We start from the raw sequence: 23,301 nt of genomic DNA, 5'->3' as shown, positions 1-23,301 counted from the left end.
GGACAACATGATTTGATTTATGTTGTAATTATGCTATATTTTAAATTCACTTGAAGTGGGGTGACGACGGTAGGAGTGAAATACTAGAATATTATAATAGTCCAGGTGAGAGAAATAAGGAGCTTGAGGTAAAAATTCTTGTTACGTATAAAATTCATTATTAAGAATACATCTTATAGTGTCTGTGTGATATGTGTAAATTTATCTTCATGAGTACCACCAAGTATTTCATGGTAGATAATTATACCCCCGTTTTGCACAAGAGGCAAATGAGGCTCAAAAGTTTTAAATAATTGTCTCAAGGTCTCACAGCTAGACCTCTGATCAAATTCCAGCTCTGCTGCTTTCTGCTTCAATGCTGAAACCCTTGGCCTGTCAACTGTAGTTAAGTGCCTACAGTAATTACATAGGAATGCATACTAAACCCGAGGCCGGAGACCTCAGCAAGGGCTAGGTTCTGGTCCACGTAATGATACTCTTGATAATTTATTTAAACTACATATATTATCAACACTTTCAGACTTCCTTTATGCTAAACTCATTTTGAGGGACCATCTCAGATTACTTTTCAGTCCCCTGAGAAGCAGTTAGGTTGGCCTTGATGGGGCTATTATTCAAGGGACACTTTTACCTGACTGTGGCAAGCAGAATAATGGCCTCCCAAAGATGCCCAAGGAACCTAATCTCTGGATCCTGTGAATATGTTGCACTACGTGGAAAAGGGGAATCATGGCAGCAGATGGAGTTAAGGTGGCTACTTAGCTGCCATTTAAATAGAAAGATTATCCTGGATTATCTGGATGAGCCTCATCTAATCACAAGGGTCTGTTAAAAGTACAAGAGAGGCAGAAGACACAGAATGAAAGTGATATATTACAAGAAACACACAACTGGCTGTTGCTGGCTTTGAAGAGGGAAGGTGGCTACAAGCCAAGGAATGAAAGCAGCCTCTAGAAACTGGAAAATGTTAAGAAACAGAGTCTCCCTAGAGCATCCAGAAGGAACCAGCCCTGCTGGTACCTTGACTTCGGCCCAGTGAGACTAACTTTGGACTTCTGACTTTCGTAATTGTATGACAATAAATTTATTTTGTTAAAAAATGAGAGTTTGTGGTAATTTATTACAGCAGCAATAGGAGACTCAGACACTGACTCTGATAAAACTGTTGAAAATGAAAGATTTTTTTCCTAGGAAAAAGCACAATGCAACAGGCTCAGTCCCTTACAGGCCTGCATTCAGCCTATCTTCTACAATCCACCATCACCACCCCAACTTGCTGAAAAGTGACTAAGCTAAACTCAATGGTTAGTTTTTCTGGTATCAAATAAGAACATCTGGACACAGGTAAGGAGAGATTTTATTCACAAAAAGTATTCTAATAAGGAAAAGAGGATTATAGCAATAGGGAGAATGCTCTGGCCATAACATCTGCAAGGATCTCAAAGGTCAGACAGAAAAGGGTTTTTCTTTTATAGGGAGGAGTAAACAATTTTATTGATCATATCTTCCTATTCTGCATTTCTGATGCTTTGTTATCTTGAGGACTTGCTGATCTTGCAGAGACTGGCCCAACTAGGGCTAGCCAGTTCCTAGAGATAGTAAACCATTTGCCTGCTAGAGAGTGAATGCCTTTCATATGCAAACCAACCAACGTAGAGCAGAGAAGACCCTCGAAGGCTCTGGGGCTGGTGAGCAAACAAGTGTGGTACCCACAACTGAGCCTACTGTGCTCACTGCTTTTCTCATCAGTCATGGAATTTGAAGGTATGTTTTTTTCCTTGATCTGAGCTCACGCCCTCTTTGCATTTGAAGCTCTCCCCTTTATTTGGGCTCTATTTTAAGGTTTTGTTCTTGCTGGTTAGGGCTTTGCTCTGTAACCAAGTACTCATTTGACACGTTGGTCTTGCTTTTGAGATCAGCGTTTTAACCAAAGTTGTCTGAGAAGCCATCAGCCATTTCTTCAGGAACAAGGGCTGTTTCACTGAAACTGTGCTAGTTTTTCACCTTTCTGTCCATTCCTTTGGAATAGGGGCTGTTATCCAGATACTGGCTGAGAAGCCTTTAGCCTGGTTCCTCTCGGACCAACCTATTTCCTAAGAACTGGCTGGTGTTAGCTTGTGGGCTGCTTGAGTTGAAAGCTGTTTGAATTGAACTGCTTGATCTATAAGCTATTTGAAAATTATTCTTTGACGCTGGAGAAAAACCGCTTAAAAATATGATCCCAGCTATCTAAATATTTTAAGAGCCCCCCCCCCAACACACACACACACAGGGACTCTGGCTGATTTTATGTTTAAGAACTGCAGTCCTTCCTCATGCACATTTCTAACTAAATGGACCCACCTGACCTGTCCAAAGGCAATTTAACATATCAATGGTCATTATGGAGAACTTTTGAAATCTTCCAACTTAATTTTCTTAAACTCAAACTGGACTACAATTGCTCAAAATTTTCCAGCACTGAGTGGAATGCTTACTTTGATTAGTGTTTCGAGGCTTCCAAATGTTATCAGGGGCCAAAATTGTCTCTCCGCAAAATAAGATGTTAAGATGAACTGAGGCAAACAAATAATTAAAGATAAAATGGCTCCTGAGGGCTCAGCCTCTTCCTCCTCGACTTGTCTCGCACCCTGCCTGCAGTGCCACCTTCCTTCTTCCCTTCTGTGCTGCACATGCCTCCACTGTACCCTCAATTCCCCCCACGCTAATTCTCTTGCTAAACTCCCCCTGTTCTCCCAAACTCTCCCCACTCCTTTTTCCTCTGAATTTATCAGAAACTGTACCTTTAAAATTAGCTTTCTGAGGATCCAAAAGCGAATTCCTTTCATTTCTTATATTCTCTGGATAAAGCTGAACTGTGAGCCACTCAAAGGTTTTCCCAAAGTAACAAAAGGTCCTCAAAGATTTGCTGAGGAATTTAATAATATAATCATTCAAACTCATCAAGCTTGTTTCTCAGCTAGTTCGTATGCTTGTCCGTGAAGGACAGGGCCAGCAATTGAATGAAAACCATTAATTGGGTAAATACTGAAGGGTCCCTAGAATTACAACCAGAGGACCAGCCCACTACCTCATATGATCAGGCTTCACCGATCACCAGACGACTTCGCTGATCAATTCCTAGGGCTTTTCCAAAGTCTGTTGACTAGAAAAAAAAATTCAGGCTTGCACACACAAATCTGATAGACCTGTTCATGAGTATTACAATTGACCTCAGTTTGTAAAGTAAATTCTGGTCTTCCTTCAGATGTTCATTTATCCAGGCAGCTTTTAACTCTATGTTTATTAACGGGCTGAAACAAGAACTTTCCCTTCTAGTAAAAAAAAAAAAAAAAAAAAAAAAGGACCAGGATGGAATGGGAAACTGTCCACTGCAGAGTTAATGTAGCAAACCAGCTTTCTCACACTCTTGATGAATCACCTCAAAGGAAGATGGCTAAAATTCTTAATCTTATACTTCAACTCCAGTGACTAAAGGCTCCTAAATGAAAGTAAAACCCTCCTAGTTTCTGCTATTATTGCAAAGAGCCAGGAAATTAGAAAAGAGATTGTTACAAATTCAAGTGCTTCAGGTACCTCCAGCCCTCTAACTAGCTTTCCCAACATCCTCCCAATTCTCAATGATGGGGCTCCAGGAACAACAGGGGCTCTTCCCAATCCTCCCTCTTAATCAGCTCGGAGGAACATTTCTCCAGAGGGGATGAATCTCTTCCAGTCCTAATGGACCTGGAGTCATGCTTTCAGTGCCTGACCCCACTACTATAAAGCAGCCCCTGCCTCAGAGTACCAAAACAGCTCAAATAGTGGGGCTCTCTAACGGACCTCAAGAGGTTCCTGCCTCTGAATGTTTTCCCTTCTTTCTAGACCCTTTGATAGATACACACCCTTTTCTCCTTAGTTCCTATGCTCCTACCCATTGATTAGGCTGAGACTTAGAGAATTATGGAAGGTGAAAATAATTCGAGAATTTGATAATAGTCAAAGTAACCAGCCAGGTGAATAAATGTCCCTTTGATATCTTTCGTTTGTTTCATCTCTGACAGTACTAGAGCTGATTCTTGAAAAGCTATCATGTGTCCCTACTGAATCAGCTATCACCTTCCTTATGAGCAAAATCTACAACCGATATTGGCAAAATTCACAGCACGTCTCCCATCAAGATTCAAGTAGACCCCTCACCTCTTCCCACAATTAATCAATACCCTATAAGTAAAGAAGCTCTTTATGGCATAAAACCCATAATAGATTACAAGACTCAAGGCCTCACCATCCTTTATACAAGTCCCTGTAACATTCGTATTTTACCAGTGAGAATCTAAGGGCAAAGGATGGAGGTGTGTCCAGGACCTCTGAGCAATAAACAACATTGTTATCCCATGACACACTGTTGTTCCTAACCCTCACAAGTTACTAACATTCATTCCCACCAAAAGTAAATTCTTTACTGTAATTGATTTATGCAGTACATTCTTTAGTATTTCAGTTGATGAAGCTACCCAATATGTTTTTGCTTTCACTTGGGAAGAAAAATAATTCACCTGGATAGTAAAGCCTCAGGGTTTTACTGAGAGGCCTTCTTATTTCTTGTAAATCCTACAGGCTGATCTGGATGATATAAAGTTCCCTAGAGGTTCTATTTTGCTGCAATATGTGGATGATTTGCTTCTTTGCTCTCCTTCTCAAGCCTTCTCACGGGAAGAGAGTATCCACTTGCTAAAGCTTTAGCCTTAGAGGGACATAAAGCTCGCCAAAGAAAAACTGAAGTTTGCCCAAACCCAGATTCAATATTTAGGATATCTGAAACCAGAACAAGGCCTACTCTTAGATCCAGATAAGCTTCATGGTGTCCTAGGCTTCCCCAAACCCAAAACTAAGCACCAGCTGTGAGGTTTTCTTGGGCTAATTGGTCATTACTGAAAACTGGATCCCAAATTTCTCTCTTACAGCCAAACCTCTGTATGTTTTACTCATCAATAACAATCCCAACCCAATTTTATGGGAAGAACTGAATGACATAGCTTTTAAGGCCTCAAAGGAGAGTTTGATGAACCCACCTGCCGTTGGGCAGTCCAATGATCAGATCCCATTCTTCCCCGTTTATATCCGAAAAGGAAGGGAATGCTTTTGGGGTATTCACCCCAAACACAGAAACCACCATCAACTCATAGCCAGCAACTGGACCCTGTGGCATGGGGATACCATGCCCTTAACCACTGCCCTTTTGCTTAAGGCCACCAAGAAAGTGATCATGGGATCCCCTTTAACCAGCTGTGTCCCTCATACAGTAGAAGATCTTCTGAATTCTCAACACACTCAACATTTCTCCAGCTGCCTCATCTACCATGCAGTCCCTTGGTAAACTGGTCCTCACATAACTCTTTTACACCGTAGTAACCTTAACGCTACTACTCTTTCCTCCATCATGAACAAAGTCCCTCACGACTACTTAACACTGACAGACCACATGCTGACGCCACCTGGTATCTACAAGAAAGTCCTCTGGGTAACACTGACTTCTCATGGTTCTCTGACGGTTCCTATTTAAAATGTGGCAATGGCAAATACTGTGCTGGGTGTGCTAAACTGCCAGTATTTACATTGTTAGTATACGTGCTTTTGAAGGAGCTCATGATTTGGGGATGCTGTGGGAGCAACATGATTTTCTTACTTTCAGCAGAAATAAAATTTTAAATGGCCCCTATGTTTAGCAATTATAGCGTGCAATACTTTTACCTGCCACTTGAGCTATTATTAAGATTACGGGGCATTCTCAACTTCTCTCTGGAAGTTTAGAGAGATCATGTTGCTGCTATTTCCACAAGGAATGCTGCCCTTCAAGGGGCCAACAGCAGCCAAACCTCTGTCATGGTCCAAAGGGATATTTCCCCAAATGATAATTTAGAAAAACTGGCTAGAGAAGCCCAACAATTGGCTTCAGAAAAGGAAAAACAAGATTGGAAATTCAACAACAGTTGGTTTGATAAAAAGAGAAAGCTCTCGTTTGGACCAAATAACTCAGTCTTACTGGAGACTCTAAAATTCCCACTCCTCGCCACTGTACATGCATGAAACCATGGTCTACTAACTCATTCATGAGTTAATATTCGTGGGGAAAAATTAGCAAACCTACAAAAAGTGCCTACCTCACTTGTCCCACTTGTCTGAAGTACAACCCAGGGAAGCCTCTTCACATGCTCCCAAATATTTCAAACTGCCTAACTGACCATTTGAGTTCTGGTTAAGTGAATGTCATACAACTTCCTCCTCCATCTAATGGATAAACATGTTACAGTCACAGTTCATATGTTTTCACACTGGGCTCAAGAACCTTTCTTTGCAGATAGGCTACTGCCTCTTTTGTGGCTAATGTCCTTTTGGAAAAGATTATCCCCACCTGGGGAACGCCTCTCAAACTTCAAAGTTATTGAGGAACCCATTTTACTGGCCACGTGTTTCAACAAGTTTGTGCTGTTTGGCCAGTTTTACAACACTTGTACCGTGTTTACACCCTCCCTCAATCCTCTGGTTTAGTTGAACGCACTAACAGCATTATTAAGACTCAATTGGCAAGATTTGTAGAGGTCCTCCAAGTACCCTGGCCAAAAGCATTTCTGTTGTTCCTTCTAAATCTCAGATCCATTCCTTGTGGAAATCCAACTCTCCTCTCACCCTTCGAGATCGTCACAGGACACCTAATGCATTTGGTTCCTGCTTCTTTTCACCCACAACTGACAAAAGGAGAGATACTCCAATACTGCAAAGGCCTAATTGCTTCTATTAAAAATAACCATGTTTTGGTGGAGCTATCTTTTCACAGCATGCTCTCGGGGGACAAAGACCTTAAGCATCATACCTTGTAAACCTGGAGATTTTGTCTGGTGGAAAGGACACCTCCAGAAGAACCCTGCTCAGCCTTACTGGAGAGGCCCCTATCAGGTACTGCTAACCAATCCTTATCCCACCAAACTTCAAAGAATAGACTTTTGGATTCATGTGACACACCTGAAGAAAGCAGAGAACCCTGACTGGACCTGCAAATCACCTAGTGACCTGAAAATAAAGATTTCCTGGAATTGAAACAGATGATATCTGATGAGACAGCTTTCCCAAGATATCCAGACCAGGCATGTTGGAAGTTTGTTGCCAAACCTTTGATGATGACATAACACTTTAGATAACCTCTAATGCCTATGACCTTGATAAGATATGGACTTTAGATTAAAAGTGCTCAAGAGTTCTCCCTCCTACCCCCTCTTTTACTCAAATGTGACCTCAATAGGTTTACAATCTGTGTACTTTTTCTCTGATGTGAGACACTACACTTAGGAAAGGTCCTTCCTGGCACTGAGGGACAGAAGCTGCTGAAACCAGAAAACCTGACTCTTGATCAACAGTGCTTTCAGGGAAAGGTCTTGATCAAAAGGGGTAAATATAAAAAAAAAAATTAATAAACAGAAACCTCAACCAAATATAGTCAGGGGACCAGAAGGGGGAGATCTCATGCCCTGCAACAATAGCAGACCCCAAGGAGGAGAAGAAAGACCCCTCTTCCTTCCCAGCAAGGACTCAGCCAATTAAAAAAACATGGACTCTTTCTTTACTATAACCCTCCCAACTTTCTTTTTCCCTCTGTAAAAGAGCTATCCTTCCCTTGCCATGCAGGGACTTGCACATGGCTCACCATGGTTGCAGACACAAATAGCAATTCTCTGTTAATCCCCAATAAACCCATCTTTGCTGGAGAAATATCTGGCAGTTTATTTGCTGTAGGTCAATAAACCCATGTCCCAACCACCTCCTTCATCAGGCTCCCCTCATAGGACTTATACTCTGGGCCACCTACCCCAGGGCCAAGTACCAGACAACTAAGAACAGCCTCCATGCCCCAGAGCATGCCAAAATTATTCATACTAGCCAACTCTAAACCTGTTTACCTACTCCACCCATTCCTTCTTGCAGAAATCACTATAAAGTCTCTTGTTCACTCACTCTGCCTCCTGATTGACCCTGGGGCTTCTCTGCATGGCCCTGCATGGCATATCATGCTTTTTGTTTCCTGTTTCTAAGGAGCTGTAAGTATAAAAAACTTCTTGCAATGACAGTAAGTTACATGTCTGTGTGCCTCACCATACTTGATTAAAGCAAATGCTGGGCACTCTTTTAAGACAAGAAGGCTAGAAAGAATTGGATGTAAGGGAGTGATGAGTGTGTTGCATGACTGGACAGTTGATCAAGGACCATTTAAGTGGGGACCATTTAACTTCAACTAATCATTTATGAGACAAAGGATGGGAATTTAAAGGGTCTATAACTAGCCTTGTTATAGATACATAAAATTTGAAGATAACTTCTTGTTTAAATCATATGGGTAAGAGTGGATCTCTGTAATAAACAATGTCCAGAAACACAAAAAGGATGGGGGGAGATTTCTTGACTGTTCCTGTTTTCCAGGAGAACAGGGCTCAGGTAAAGTTCCACGATGTCACTAGCCTTTTTAGAACAGGATTCTTATCATGGCAGGTCATATTGTTTAACTTTTTTTTTTTTTTACTTTTTTCTCTACACTTGTGAGCTTTAACAGTGCTTTTGGAGTGGGACAATATAAAATTTGAGTGTCAATTATAAATATTGTTTGAGATTCCATTAGACTCAAAACCAACTTTGCTGAAACAAATAACTTAGGGTTAATACAAAACAAAATAAAAATTCCTTCATATAGTGATTATTGCGCTCTGTCTCAAAACACTTGTGGAATATTAACTCATTCTACATGTTATCAGACTGGGCTTCAAAATGTTAAAACAACCTAGATCATTACTGAGATTCTTCCAGGGTCTAATACAGATGATTCTAAGATAAAGATGCCTTTATGTTTCTAAGTCCCTGACCCATTAAATTCCACCGTGGTCTGTCTCCGTTCCATAGAACACTATGCCTCAACCCCTACCCTACTGAGAAAGGGACAGTTGGTGAAGGGGAAAAGGTTGAGAAAAGAGGATGTGCAAAGAATTAACTCTGATGTACGAATTTGCTTCCTACAGGGTCTCAATCACAGAACAGAGAGGAAATCATAACATAATAAAATTGCATTCATGCATATTCACTTAGAAAGAATTGTATTTAATATTAACAATATCTTAAGTCGTCATGATGTAGCTAATAAACCAGCAAACAGCAATTCATATTGGAATTGTTTGACTTCCTGTCAAATAGCAGCATTCTTGTACATGTAGAAAGAGTGAGATAAACAACTTAGCTGAGAATTAATGAATTAAGAAATACCTGAAAAGCTTTGTCTATGATCTGGGTTATTGGAAGAACTCCAAGGAGTAGTCTTGATTTTGATTAATATTATAATTTATCTAGTTAAGGAAGTACCTCATAAATACTAATGAAGCATTTTATTAGATGACTGTAAATACTTAAAATCTTATTTTGCAGTCCTTTTCATCACAAAGAAAGAGGAACAGTCTGTGAGCTGTATATCATTTAGCCTTGTTCATTGACAGCCAGTCACACTGTTTTAAAAACAAGATGTTTCAATACTCATGCTGCCTTTGCATAAAGTTGGTGTTCTTATAGATCTGCCCTTGTACTAATGTGATATATAGAACTTAATTCTGTGATGACACATGCTCTCCTACACCCTCTAGTGGCACATTTTCCCTAAGGCCATTCCAATGATGAGCTAAGGACAGATAGGGTCTATTTACAGCAACTCAGTGGACATTTGATAGCCCAATATATGCCAGCAGCTTGGAGAGAGAAGGGCTAAAAGCAGCATCTCAAACCTACCTCACAGGAAGTAAGGCTCTGCAAAACTTTTAAAACTTTCATCCATCTGCCCTTCTCCACTTTGCAATAACCATCCTCTCTCTGCTGTCCAAACCGTACCACCACTACAGCTAGTGCCCTCTGGTTTCTCCTCTCCATAGCTACACTCTCATCATAACAGTACACACACACCATAATACAAAAAAGCAAACACTTTCATTCATCTATCAAAGGGAAAGGAGTAATGACTTTCAGTGATGCCGCCCATCTACAGAACAGGTGCACTTTTGATATGCCAGGACTTACAGATCTTCCCAATCTCCATTTACAATCCCACTTCAATTTCATGGACATTTTCATGCCAGTGATACTTTTGTCCAACATCCATTTATAGACAAGCATGTATTAGTTGAAATTCATCTGAACCTTTTTTTTTTTTTAACTCAAGCCTTTTTGGGTCTTCCACACACTTTCCACATTTTCAAGCAAATATCCATAAAATCTCTGCTTTCTCAACTCAATCTGATCCACTAAGCCCTATAAGAAACCTGACCCTTCCACTCAATCCAATTTGTTCACTGTATGAAAAGTCTCTATAGGTTCTAGGACCGATTTGAGAAATTATCCAGAACATTCCTTCCATCTACAAGTTTCCCCAACTTGCTTTGTCCTAACCAGCAACTGAGAATGCTTATTCAAAATATAAATCCCAAGGATTGACATCCACAAGATGACAGGAATTGTTTTTTAAAAAAAGCCATCCTCAAATAGAACACTGATTTTAACATCCACCCCTACCTTTGTAGGAGTCAAGGAGTCCAGCGGAGAAGTTTCAGCACACCACCAAATCAAAAAAAACCCTGAAAATAAATGCATTGAAGAAAGTGAGAACAGTTTCAATTTATCCATATCAGTCCTCCCCCAAGGGGGCACATCTCAGTGCCAAGAGCAATTTCCTGGCCCCCAGCAATTTCTCCTACATGGGAAAGTAACAGTGTAGTGAGTGCCTTGCTTCCCTGGCTATGTGAGATGCTGCCCAAGAGGCACCCTTCTTTCTCACCCAAACCAGAACACTAAGGTGATCAGCACCACCAAGGGACTGAGAGAAGCTAGGAGCACAGTAACCAAGACACAGAACTCAAAGGACTTTGAGTCCTATGACAAACTCCATCAGGAAGATGCCCCATAAGCCACTTGGGACACCTTGCTTACAGGTCCCCCCAGCTGGCCCATGGATGCCCTTGAAGCTCTGTCTGCCTCACTCACCCGAATCCTCTTCCCCACCACCCACACGGCGGGCTCCCTGAGCATGCGCTGGTGGATTATGAATGCAAGTTTTTGCAGATGGCTTGTGAGCACGTGCATAAAGTCAACCTGACTGCAGGACTGGAAAAAGGCACAGTTAGGGCACCACCCCCAGGGAAAACAAATGGGGGGCTCTCAAGCATCTGGCCTGGCTTTCTAGAATTCAGAGAAGGCACACAATTTTAGTAATTCACTCCCAAGAGGGCAACAGATGTAGAGCGGGTGATTCCATCGAGAGCCTCAGAAGCCTTAGCCAGACTGGTGAAACTATTTTTCTCCTGAAGCCAGTCGTCAAAGAATAGAGAAGGTGACTGCTCCTTCAGCAGAAATCATAAAAAAGAACCAAATAAATTCTGGAACTAAAGAATACAAAGAGAGCAAGCTTAAGAGTCTGTGAATTCAAAGGTAAGTCATTTGAAATTATCCAGTCAGAGAAGAAAAAAAGATGGATGAATAAAACCCTGCAATTATTTACTCTCATTATTCCACGACCCCTGCCCTGTCAAGGTGATGACATTATTTTGGAACTACTGGTTCACACAAAAGTGTGGTTGCTTGTTGTTATCGTTTAAATAATTTTGGAAAACCCATCACACCAGACTTCCCTCTGGGATTGTGGTTTTCCATTTTTTTTTTTTTTTTGGTCTCATGAAAATTCTACATTCTTAAAAATAAATGAGGGGACTTCCCTGGTGGCGCAGTGGTTGAGAATTCGCCTGCCAATGCAGGGGACACGGGTTCAAGCCCTGGTCTGGGAAGATTCCACATGCCGCGGAGCAACTAAGCCCGTGTGCCACAACTACTGAGCCCTCATGCCGCAATGACTGAAGCCCGGGAGCCTAGAGCCTGTGCCCTGCAACAAGAGAAGCCACCAGAATGAGAAGCCCCCGCACAGCAATGAAGAGTAGCCCCCGCTCGCCGCAACTAGAGAAAGCCCGTGCGCAGCAACGAAGACCCAATGCAGCCAAAAATAAATAAATAAAATAAATTTATTTAAAAAAAAAAAAATAAAAAAATAAATGAGGACTCTCATGAGGTTTCGTTTATGGGGGATGTATCTGCTAATATTTAATGTATTAAAAATAAAATAGATTAAAAAATTTAATTTATTGATTCATTTAAAAATAATAAACCCATTACATGTTAACTTAAATAACAACCTTTATTTAAAAAGAAGAGTGAGAGATGTGGTATTGTTTTACATTTTTTCAAATCTCTTTAATGTCTCATTTAATAGAAGACGGCTGGATTGTCATATCTGTTTCTGCATTCAGTCCATTGTGTAAGTCATTCTAGTTGAAGTAAATGAACATTTGACCTCACAGAGATAGGTAGTTGAAAAGAGAGGGACCCCACTGACCTCCTGAAAAGGTCTCAGGGAACCCCAACCTTCCCCAGACCACTCTTTGAAAACCTCTAAAAACAAACAGACAGAACCTGTTTAATATCCTTTAACCAACCATTACTAAAGCTATTGGAATAACCACGGTTATTGAACTAAGGACATGCTATGTTGGGTTTGAATTTCAAAATCTTAATTAAGGTTTATTTGCCTTTGTTATTGTTTCCTAAATGGCTTTCCTCTTTAGGCTTGAGTTTGCTCCAGGACTAAGTCACTTAACTTCTCTAAATGCCATATAGTGTGTTCCTTTCCCCATCTCTACTTTCCTGGGTATAGCACAGGAGTCTAAAAAAGAATCGGTGCTGCCCCTCTATTGGTGCCACAAGTGGGATCTCCCCAGCCATTTTCTTTGCATCCTGTGACAGTTCATTTGTAGTACATTCATGCTTTTTAGTTCTCTCTTGGGGAAACATCTCAGCTAGAAACTGAAGCATAAGGTGCGTGTGCACAGACACAGACACTGTTGTTTGCTATTATCTTAGGAAGATGTAGTAGAAGTAAATAAGTTTTATGGTGCAAATATTTCACATTCTGATAAATACAAGTCACTTCCTACTTTATCCTTTTCACATCGACATTCTTACCTGAACACTCTTTCCATAACATAACTAATCCAGAAGTGGTGAGTATAAATTTTGTAGATTAAAACAACAGTATGTCTAATTACATATAATTACCCAAACCATTATCTGCCACAACTACCAACATCCTTTGAAGCACAATTTGGAAAATCTATTCTAGACTATACCTAGGAGAACTGCTATTAAGATAGTGTTGGAAATCTCTAGTGGGTCACTGAATGCTCCTGAAATCATCTCATTAGCAAGTTCTAAACTATCCCTCCAGATTCTACATTTCTACTTTAAAAAAATGTAGTGATCCATTTTATATAGACAAATTGGGTAAAAACTTACAATAATCTTGAAAAGCACGCAGAACATAGAATAGATAACAAATTACTAATTTGGTAATTCTTGCCAAAACAACACTCTTAATTTTGTTCAGTTTCTGATAATGTGTTTAAAAAATAAGCAAACAAAACTTAACAAAATTAGAAAAGATGCCCAATTCGCAAATAGGCATAAGAGGAAAGAAAAATATATTCCTCCTACTGAGAAAAATTTTCTTAGATACCTACATATGAATGACATATCAAAAAGAAACTATGAAAGACAGGAGAGCAAACTGAGATTAGTTCGATTAGTACGTTGATTATTTCATGCAAGGCACATGTGTACTGAGGGATTCAAAGCAAAATAAACTATGGCCTGTGACCACCTGGAGCTTATGATCTACTGAGTAATATAAGACTTTACACAACTCAAATTGCCAAATCAGATTACTACTATTATTGCAAATATTAAAGTATACTGAGTGAATAAAGAAGAAAAAATAAGTAATTCCAATGAGTTCTAAAATACAGTTTATAGAGAAAGTGACATTCAATTAGTTTTTTTATAAAACAGACTCAAGTGTGACCAGTGAATCTTCTAAGTTAAAAAAAAAAAAAAATAGGACCAGAGGTCAGAATGTAAGAAAACGCAGGGTATGCTTAGGTGTATTGGGGGAAGTTTCTGCTTCAAAGAATTGTTGATTATAGTCAATGCATCATAAAGCATATTTTCCCTTATGCCCTGTATTCACTCAGAATTAGATTAAGGTCTTTATAGGTCAGAAGTCATTCGAACTCAGTACGGATGAGCAGCTGCGGAAAGTTAATAACTTGCACAGATTATTTATGATCCCACTGAAGTTTCTTTAATTAAGCGAACTTTCATAATCCCTTTCTAATACCTTATCAACTTGATTTTTATCTATGTAACCACTGGCTGCCATAGACCAGGGGACCTGTTATGAGACTCAAGATGATACCAAAGAATTTTAGACTTAAATGAACAATTGATGGCTAGCTACCCACTCAGCAGTGGTTAGGGCAAGAATTGGTCTGACCAAAGCTTTCTATCCTGAGCTTCTGGTACATAATGTTCCACTCCTGAAACTGGATCAGTTGTCCTAACACTGCTAGACAATCCTTTGCCCCGTCCAATGCATGGACTTAGAAGAAATCGTCTTAACCTCTTGACTCGATCAGGCCATCATCTGTACATCCTTTTCAGACTTAGTATATTCTCCTCAGGAGGCCCAAGGATGTCCTCTATCATGAGTTTAGTAACCTTTGGCAAACTTTTTCTGTAAAGAGCCAGATAATATCAACATATATTTAGGCTTTCCAGATAATAAACAGTTGGTCTCTGTTGCAACTGCTCAGCTCTTCATTATAGCACAGAAGCAGCCACAGACACTATATAAATGAATGGATATAATCAGATTTCACCTGGGGGCTGGCTGTAGTTTCTGGTTCCTGCACTAAGGTGTCTGATTTATGAAGGGAAACCCTTATAAGATCCTGGTAAAGCAAAATTAAGAGGGAAAGAAAAAAAAAAAAAAACTATAAAGGTACAAAGAGGGGCTTCCCTGGTGGCGCAGTGGTTGAGCGTCCGCTGCCGAGGCAGGGGACACGGGTTTGTGCCCCGGTCCGGGAAGATCCCACATGCCGCGGAGCGGCTGGACCCGTGAGCCATGGCCGCTGAGCCTGCGCGTCCGGAGCCTGTGCTCCGCCATGGGAGAGGCCACAACAGTGAGAGGCCCGCGTACCTCAAAAGAAAAAAAAAAAGGTACAAAGAGGAGGTACAACAAAGAACTTTTAGCTGCAAGCAACTCATACTCGAGAGAGAAAAAGAAAATACAATTAATACGTGTTCGGCTGCAGCCCGCAGACCTGCAAGCCTTGTAGTTGCCCAACCCCGAGACTGAACAAAGAGCCCGAAGACAGTGACAGAGACATAAACGGTTTATGGACTGGGGGGCTCTTACATACCCGAAGGAAGGTCCCAGAGCTACACCCCACCGTGTGAGGCAGACTGCGAGCAGAACATGGCGTCAGCCTTCGTTACTCAAGGGAGGGGCCAGGGCAAGGAGGCTACCATTTATAGGGGGAATTGGCATCAGATGCGCTCAGTTACCAGGGATTAACTAGGCCCTATAATTAAGAGGATTGGATAGTCATGTGAGTGAAGCAGGGACTGGTCGAGCAGGGGACGTACAGAGAGCAAGAGAACAGCCACGTTGAACGGCCTGAGCATACAACAGGTAACACAAACAAAAGAGAAAAAGTCATTGTGCCTCATCACCTTCATTTCTATGCCTCAAAACAGAGTTTGCCAAATACCCCCATCTTAGATTTGCCTGGGAGTCTCTTGAGACATGTAATCCTCAGGCTCTAACGCAGGCCTCTTGAATTAGGGTCTCCAAGGTGGAAGATTACCATGTTTAACAAGATTCCAAGGTGATTCTCATATATGCTTAAGCAGAATTGTTGTATAGCTTCAAGAACTTTCTCTGCATTCTTTAGCTCCCTAATTAACTCTTCTCTTTATCACTGCATGAAGTCTCAGTGAAGAGGAGAATGTATTATCAGCTCCCTTTGAATTGATGCCTTGGTCTGTAGCTTCCTAAACTTACTCTCACCCCTTAGACATAGGTCTTTGATTCTATTCACTGTATTTAGGGATCACCCCCACTAGCAGACACACCTGATGCTGATCTCCAGACCCAATCAAGATCAGAAACCCGTGCTTTTCACTTAATAGGATTCCTCCTGTTATATGTGGGATGAGCATTAAGGAAACAACTTGTATCAAGATTCTTAATAACACTGCTTTCCTATGTAAGTCTCTTCAAAGTAATACAGTTTGGATTCTGGAAATGTTCCACTGGCTGAAAAAATATCAGGAAAAAATAAAACTTCTAGACAAACATGAACTGTAAAACATAACAAAATAAAATCCTTAGAAGGGAATGCTTTCAGTTTTAGGCTTGAGGCAAAAACAAATGTATATCTAGTAAAGAGACAGGAATTCTGTCTTATCCTACCTTTAAGTCAACAACAAACTTGCAATTTTGGACGACCTCAGATGTGTTATTTTTTTTTTAAATAGACAATCACCATGTAACTAGACACTGAGGATACCAATTTAGAGACTTGGCAATTTATAGAAAAGTGAAATTATCAAGTGGATGGAATCTTAGATAATATTTTTTGAAAGAATTGACAAAAGACTTATGAATAATGGTAAATTTTCTCATAATCTGGTATCTTCCTGCCAAAGTGAATTTATATATTCTTTTAAGCCAATTTATTCTTAGAAGCAAAGTTCAATACAAATTGGGCTGAAATTTAATTTCCTTTTGTCCTAGGGATGGATTTGAGAAGTGACTTTTGTTTTCTTTGATTTCAGAATAGCTTTGAATGATTTCCTCTTTAAGGATTCAGAAATGGCTTTGCAGTCTTCTGTTTCTTTGTTAATCCCTGAAGACTTGTGAATTCTATGTTTCTTTTTTTTTTTCGCTGTACACGGGCCTCTGACTTGTGGCCTCTCCCTGTTGCGGAGCACAGGCTCCGGACACGCAGGACCAGCGGCCATGGCTCACGGGCCCAGCCGCTCCGCAGCATGTGGGATCTTCCCGGACCGGGTCACGAACCCACGTCCCCTGCATCAGCAGGCAGACTCTCAACCACTGCACCATCAGGGAAGCCCGAATTCTATTATTTTTAATCTCATTTTTTTTCTTGTCCACTTTTCTCTGTTGGACTTTATGCAAATCTCATCAAAAGTGGACCATCCTGCTTAAGAATAACACTCCTTTTTTTTTTTTTTTCCCTACTTCTGTTTCAGCCCGTTTCTTGATCCAGTCACTTTTGGTCCAGAAGCTCAAGTTCATCTTGAAGAAAAGTTATTTATTTCTCAGGAGATATGATTATATTATTTTTCTCTCTCCTCAAATGACCTGTTGAAATAGATTTCTGGGGACTAATTTATATTAGTTCCAAAGTATGACTCTGAGAGCACGAGCATTAATTGAAAGACTATTTTTATCACCTTATGCTCTCCTTTAAAAAATAAATGACATTTTTCCTAGATTTAATTCAACTTTCACTTTTGACTAGGATATTAAATGTCAGGAATTATACTTCTCTATGTATGTATGTTTAATAATTCTCTAACGAATGCAATTAATATCAAGAGAATCAGGTTATAATGCATTTCCTTTAATACCACAAAATTAAAGAGTCACTTTTAATAAGGTAGAAGGTGCCTGGAAGTACGTTAGCCTTAAGCAATGAGTAGCTCACAAATACACATACCTATAAAAAGCAGACGTTTTTTGAAGGCCATGAAAGCAAACCTTTAATTTGGATTTACGGTATACGGCACAAATGCATCAAAGAATTATGACTGATATACAAACCTTTAGCTTCAACTAGAAAAAGTTATAACTGTTATGCTAACATTTGTCGAGTGATTACTAAGTGCCAAGCATGGTGCCCATTTGATTTAATAATTACAAAAACTTTATGTAGATATTATTATCCTTAATTTATGTAAACTGCCCAGAGTCACACATCTCATAAGTGGTCGAGCCAGAATTCAAATTCAAGTATTTTAATTCAAAAACTTCAATCTTTAGCCCCACATTATACTTCGATATATCACAAGGAAAAAAATTTTTTTCAATTAAACCAGTGTTCCTCACAGCTCTACCCGTCTCCAGAGCTGAACATGTTTGTCTGCAGGAAAGGATTCTGATGATGGCATCTATACCAGATCAAGGTTTGTCACATTCACACTTGGTTAGATAAAGAGTTCATTCTCACCAGGATTCTGCTTTGGAACAGTTTTTGCATTCTAAGATCCATTTTATCTGTAGAACTATGATGCTACTGCCTGCCCATCATCTTCTTTGGACTTCTCTTCCAAAAAAATCAATAAATTCAACAAATATTTATTCATGAACGATTGAAAAATGAACTCATGAAATAACCAATGACTACTCAAATGAAAATATCCAAAATGTATACACCCAAATCAAGGTAACTGGAGAAAAAATTCTGGGTAGGGTATAATCTTTTCTTGCTCAAAAAGTAAAACTACATTCTATCATTTCATAGCTCAAGAGCCCTTCTTTCTGCTCTCCTTATTCACACGCACATACATACCCACACACCTGTCCACACGCACGTGTCAACAGGTGCTCAATCTTAGGGGAAGTTCTATTCTATGAAGGGAACTGTGGCACACTATGTGCCACTGTAGGGCATGTTTCCAGTTTATATTTATGTATTTCTGGTGTGAGGAGTTCTAGCATCTACTTCCACCAAGAACACCACTATTAACCTCTGCCAGAGCAAGAGAGTAGTCATATTAGTAGAATTCTAGGATACAAAGCATTGAGATTTTCATTTCCTATTTTCTCCCCTGAAAGTGGTGGTATGTCAATTCTTTAAAGTCTCTTTGATATTTAAACATCTGATTTATCCTGATACATTTAAGAATTACAATAAAAGGTAAAGTTTCTTAAGAATCCTAGAAAATCACAAATAGTCTGTGTACCATTTAACCACTGAAGACATTTGGAAACTTAGGTGCAACCAACCATGTTAATTTGCTTCATGTTTATTTGTGAGATTTTATTAAAATTATCTGATAGACGAAAGCCTAAATTTATCAACCTCAGGGATTAATCTGGTGCCATTGGAGAGAAGGAAAAAAATTAGCCACGAATTCCATTCATACTCCTGTACGCAGAATTCCTGTGGGAACACATTCTGCACATCCAAGTCAACCAAACTCACTTTGAGGTCAAGGACTACTTCAGGTGAGTTTCAGCAGAAAGAATTTTGCCATCTGTTTGATATATTATTCATTTTAAATATTCAGAGAATTGCAAATGCCAACAGAGGACATTAGATTGAATGCAAGCCCTCCTATGCATATTCAAGCAGCTTTATATATCCTTCATGAGCCAAAACAAAGTGACTAAATGAGAAGGTACAGAGACTAGACCATGGTGAACAAAAGGATGCATGAAGTCTTCCATGTGAAATCTAAATAACATTAGGCCATGGCAAGATCTTCAAGGTCAGGTATAATAAAGAAATTTAATTTTGTACCAGGTGTACTATAATCGTCTAAAAAGTTTTTTTCTATATATGAGTTAAGCTATGACTTAAAATGTAATTTTTGTCAGGTCTTCAACTTGTAATGTGCCAAAGGATGCCTTAAATTTTTCAGTTTTAAGGCCTTCCAAGAGATTTTATATTTGGAAATATTTTCCGTCCTATATTATCCTCAATTCAATAACCTCAGATATCAGGTTAACAGAAGAATGAAGACTGGCCCAAGGATGCACTGCTATATATGTGTGTATATGTGTTTGTGTGTGTGCACGTATATTCATATGTGTATTTATATGCATATATATTTTATATGTTTTAGATTAATGTATGTGATTAATAGATAAAACCACAAATTCAATATAACTGGCAGAATAACTCTCTTAAAGACTGTCTTCATAAAATAGCCCGTTGTATATAAAATATGACAGTTGGATTGTATATTAATTAGCCACCTGTAAGGAGGATAATACATTTGTACGTACAAAGCTAAAGTGAACACTGGATCTTAAAAAAAAAACAGCATCCTTAAGCAATGAAATACGTATCTTAGTTTGTTTCCCTACTTAACTATTTTGCTCTCTGATTTCCTCATGAAAATTTCCAAGTCTACAGTTTGTACTTTTTTCACAAAGGGGCAGTAATGCCTGTAAAATCATTCCAGGTCAAAGTAGACCACTTTTTCTCACTTTCCTTACCAAATATCAACTTTCTTCTTTCAACTAAAGTGGTTTTACCATATTTTATTTACTTCCTTATCCAAATATTATTTGTCTAGCAGTCTCAAACCTATGGACCCACAAGAAGTAAAAAAATAAAACTATGGACAGTGAAAATAGTTGTCTCAAATCCCATGCAGATGGACTTTGATGTATTCATGCAGAAGCTTATGACGCATCTCAAACATTCTTTGGGCCAGCTGTGAATAATGGCAACTAAGAGCACCAGGAAACTAGAAATATCCAGCATGCTGTGCTCCCTGAGAATAGAAGCAAATCCACCCTACTGAGCTATAAACCCAACAGGTGTTCCAAATTATGGAATTAGAATTCGTAACAATGTTGACCCCAGTCTGTGAACAACTGAAAGAATTTACTGAGGAATTGTGTGTTTGATGCTGCACTGTAATCTCAACCTCTGGAATAGTAAGCATTCATTAATTTATTTAGCAAATATTTATTGACCTCCAGTAACAAATAAAAGACTCTGTCTTAGGTATATAAGACTCTGTCTTACATTAGAATGCAGAAGAGTGTGCATTTGTGCATGCATAAATGTGTTCATGTATATGTACATACATATTTACATATTACATGTACATCTATATATGTGTGCATGTATGTATACATATATTTGTGGGTCTGTTTGTTCTGTGATGTTAAATATTTCTTCTTCATATAGAATATAAAGAAGAGATAAACATCTGTCTCACAAAGAAAACACTGGTTTTTTTCTTTCCTTTCTGGTGTTTTGCTAATGCATTGAAATGATCAAAAAATCAGCAGCCAAACTCTTGTCTAATGTGAACCATTAGTATTACTTAAATTATTTCCTGAAGTTCCGTCTCCAGGATGATCAGTGATCTCTAGCTTGTTCCCTGCTTGCTTCTAGCTGGCAAGGTTTTTCATGATAATTACCCTCTTGCCTTTTTAGCTTTCAGCAATTTTAGAATTTCTGCACTAATTTATCTCTGTTTGGGATGTAAATTGCATGATATCAGTAATAGCTATGATTATAGATCTGATAGTACTTTCAAATCCAGTCTCAGGATTTGGTCTGATCTAGCCGGATTTCTGGGTGTCCTGCACTGTCTGCTTGACAAGTAGCCTATGTCTAAGCTGTCCTGGATCATGTTCTCTGATAGATGTATTATTATTCCTACAAATTGAAATAGACTTACTTCTTTCTTGCCAGAGAGACTTATTTTGAAGTGTCATGGCTTCTACAAAGGACCCATGTGCTCAGGGAATGAGACCTTCTGTTTAAACAGGAAAAAATATAATGCTTGCTATAATTGTCTTCCATTATGACTTATCTGCATTTTTTTTTTTAAATCATGGGTTCTTACACAGAATTTGAAGCTACAATTTCCTACCCAATGCCTGAATTTCCTCTGCTAATTCTCCAACCAAAGGTCATGCAGACTTCTGCTTGACCACCGTCTGTAATGGGGCAGCATTCTTTTCCTCGCAGGAGACAATCTGTTAGGCTATTTCCAAAGATGAAATCGTTAGGTTGTAATTCTTTAATCAAATGAAAATGTGCCTTCCTTTTTGACTCAGGTTTTTCATTCTAGTTCCACACAAAATACATCCTACCCCTCCATTCCAGAAAAAATCTTACTTCACTTGGTTAAGCACGACCTTCACTGAGAAACACCTATTGAATTGCACCCCAGTCCTCAGCAGGACAGGCAGACCCTCCTCAGAGATAGCTAACTGGGGAACAGGACCACAGTTTAGCACTTACGTTACAATTTAGTAGAGAAGCCATTGGTACTCTGATACTCTGTATGTCTGTTAAAACTCAGAGAAACATATAAAAGGCCTGATACTTGGAACTCTGGTTATACTCATTATCTCCTTTGTCAGAATTTTCCCTTCAGCAAGTTCTTAAGTGAGCATAAGAAAAAAAATTTAAATAAATAAACAAGAACATCCGTCATCTAGGTGGGCTATATCAGGTGCCCTAGTGAAGCCATCAGAGTTCTGTAGTCTTCATTTTTCACCTCGACTTCCTCAGTGTGTGAGTTCAATTACGTCAAGTGCCTCTTCCATGCAGTCAGGGAAGATGACCATTGGAAACTCCATGCTCACAGCCTGTGACCCCAGCAAATGCACTCTCTCTCCTATTGTCCAGATGTTACTACATTGCCTGAAAGGACCCTGATTAGCCCAGGCAAAGGACATGGAGCTACTGGACAGGCCCAACACAGCTGCATGGGATGGAGAGGGAAAATTCTCAAAAGGAAAGAAATCTGGGCAATCCACCTAGCTCCATTACAAAAGGGTGAAAAAGTTTAGAATACATGAATAAACAAGCAAAGAATGTCACCTGTATCTCATACAGTCCTGAAATCTGGCTTTGGTAAACTAGTGGGAAAAGTGAAACTGCCTTTTTCTTTTTGGAAAGTTTGACAATGGACAGCAGCTCAACATCTGTAGAAATCCCATTGTCCTTTAGTCTCCTGACATAATACCAATCTCATTTCTCGCACCTGAAAGACTTTCCATTCAATAAAGTCAAGGAGAGAATAAAGAGTAAAGCGGTCAGTCTCAAATAATAAAGGAGCTAGAAGATCACAATTTAGCAAGCCTCTGGCATGACAAAAATCAAGACCAGACGAGTGTGCAAGCAAGAATCTGGAGGTTAGTACAGGATTACACCAGAGGAGGTTTTAAAAAATTCCATGTATGGCATTAGGGCCATACATAACACATAGGTGTCCCTATTACATAGGGACAAAATTAGTTTCCACAGAAGGATTTCTAAATATTTTGTATTCTACCACAATATGTCTATCTTCCCCCATCCTAAACACTGGATTCTTTTAATCCATAAAAGGTGATTTGGGTTCATACACCACACTCTATTAAAGTACACAGAGCTAAGCCTAGGAGATAAGTGCCTTAGGTACCTGACCTGGTCTTTGCCATCAACAGTACTTCACTCAGCGATTGGCCCACAGTATTTGCTCAGAAAGTGTTAAAATAAGACTGAAAATCTTGGACTAGTTGACTTTGAAAATCCTGACCATTTCTTAGTATCTATAGTTCTATTTGTGCAATAGTAAATCAATCCATGA

General features: G+C 39.4%; 1 long non-coding RNA gene across 1 annotated transcript in view; it reads right to left on the bottom strand.

The window, feature by feature from the left end:
- LOC132594063 (uncharacterized) overlaps positions 1 to 23,301 on the bottom strand; it is a 310,572-nt gene that overhangs the window by 226,720 nt on the left and 60,551 nt on the right. The window contains exon 2 of the long non-coding RNA XR_009560177.1: positions 10,573 to 10,634. This is a non-coding gene — a long non-coding RNA (uncharacterized lncRNA). The remainder of the gene's footprint in view (positions 1 to 10,572; positions 10,635 to 23,301) is intronic.

Source organism: Globicephala melas, chromosome 19 (genome assembly GCF_963455315.2).
Source record: "Globicephala melas chromosome 19, mGloMel1.2, whole genome shotgun sequence".
Classification (NCBI taxonomy): Eukaryota; Metazoa; Chordata; class Mammalia; order Artiodactyla; family Delphinidae; genus Globicephala; species Globicephala melas.
The sequence above is the reverse complement of the archived record's forward strand: the minus strand, read 5'-3'. Positions and strand labels throughout refer to the sequence as shown.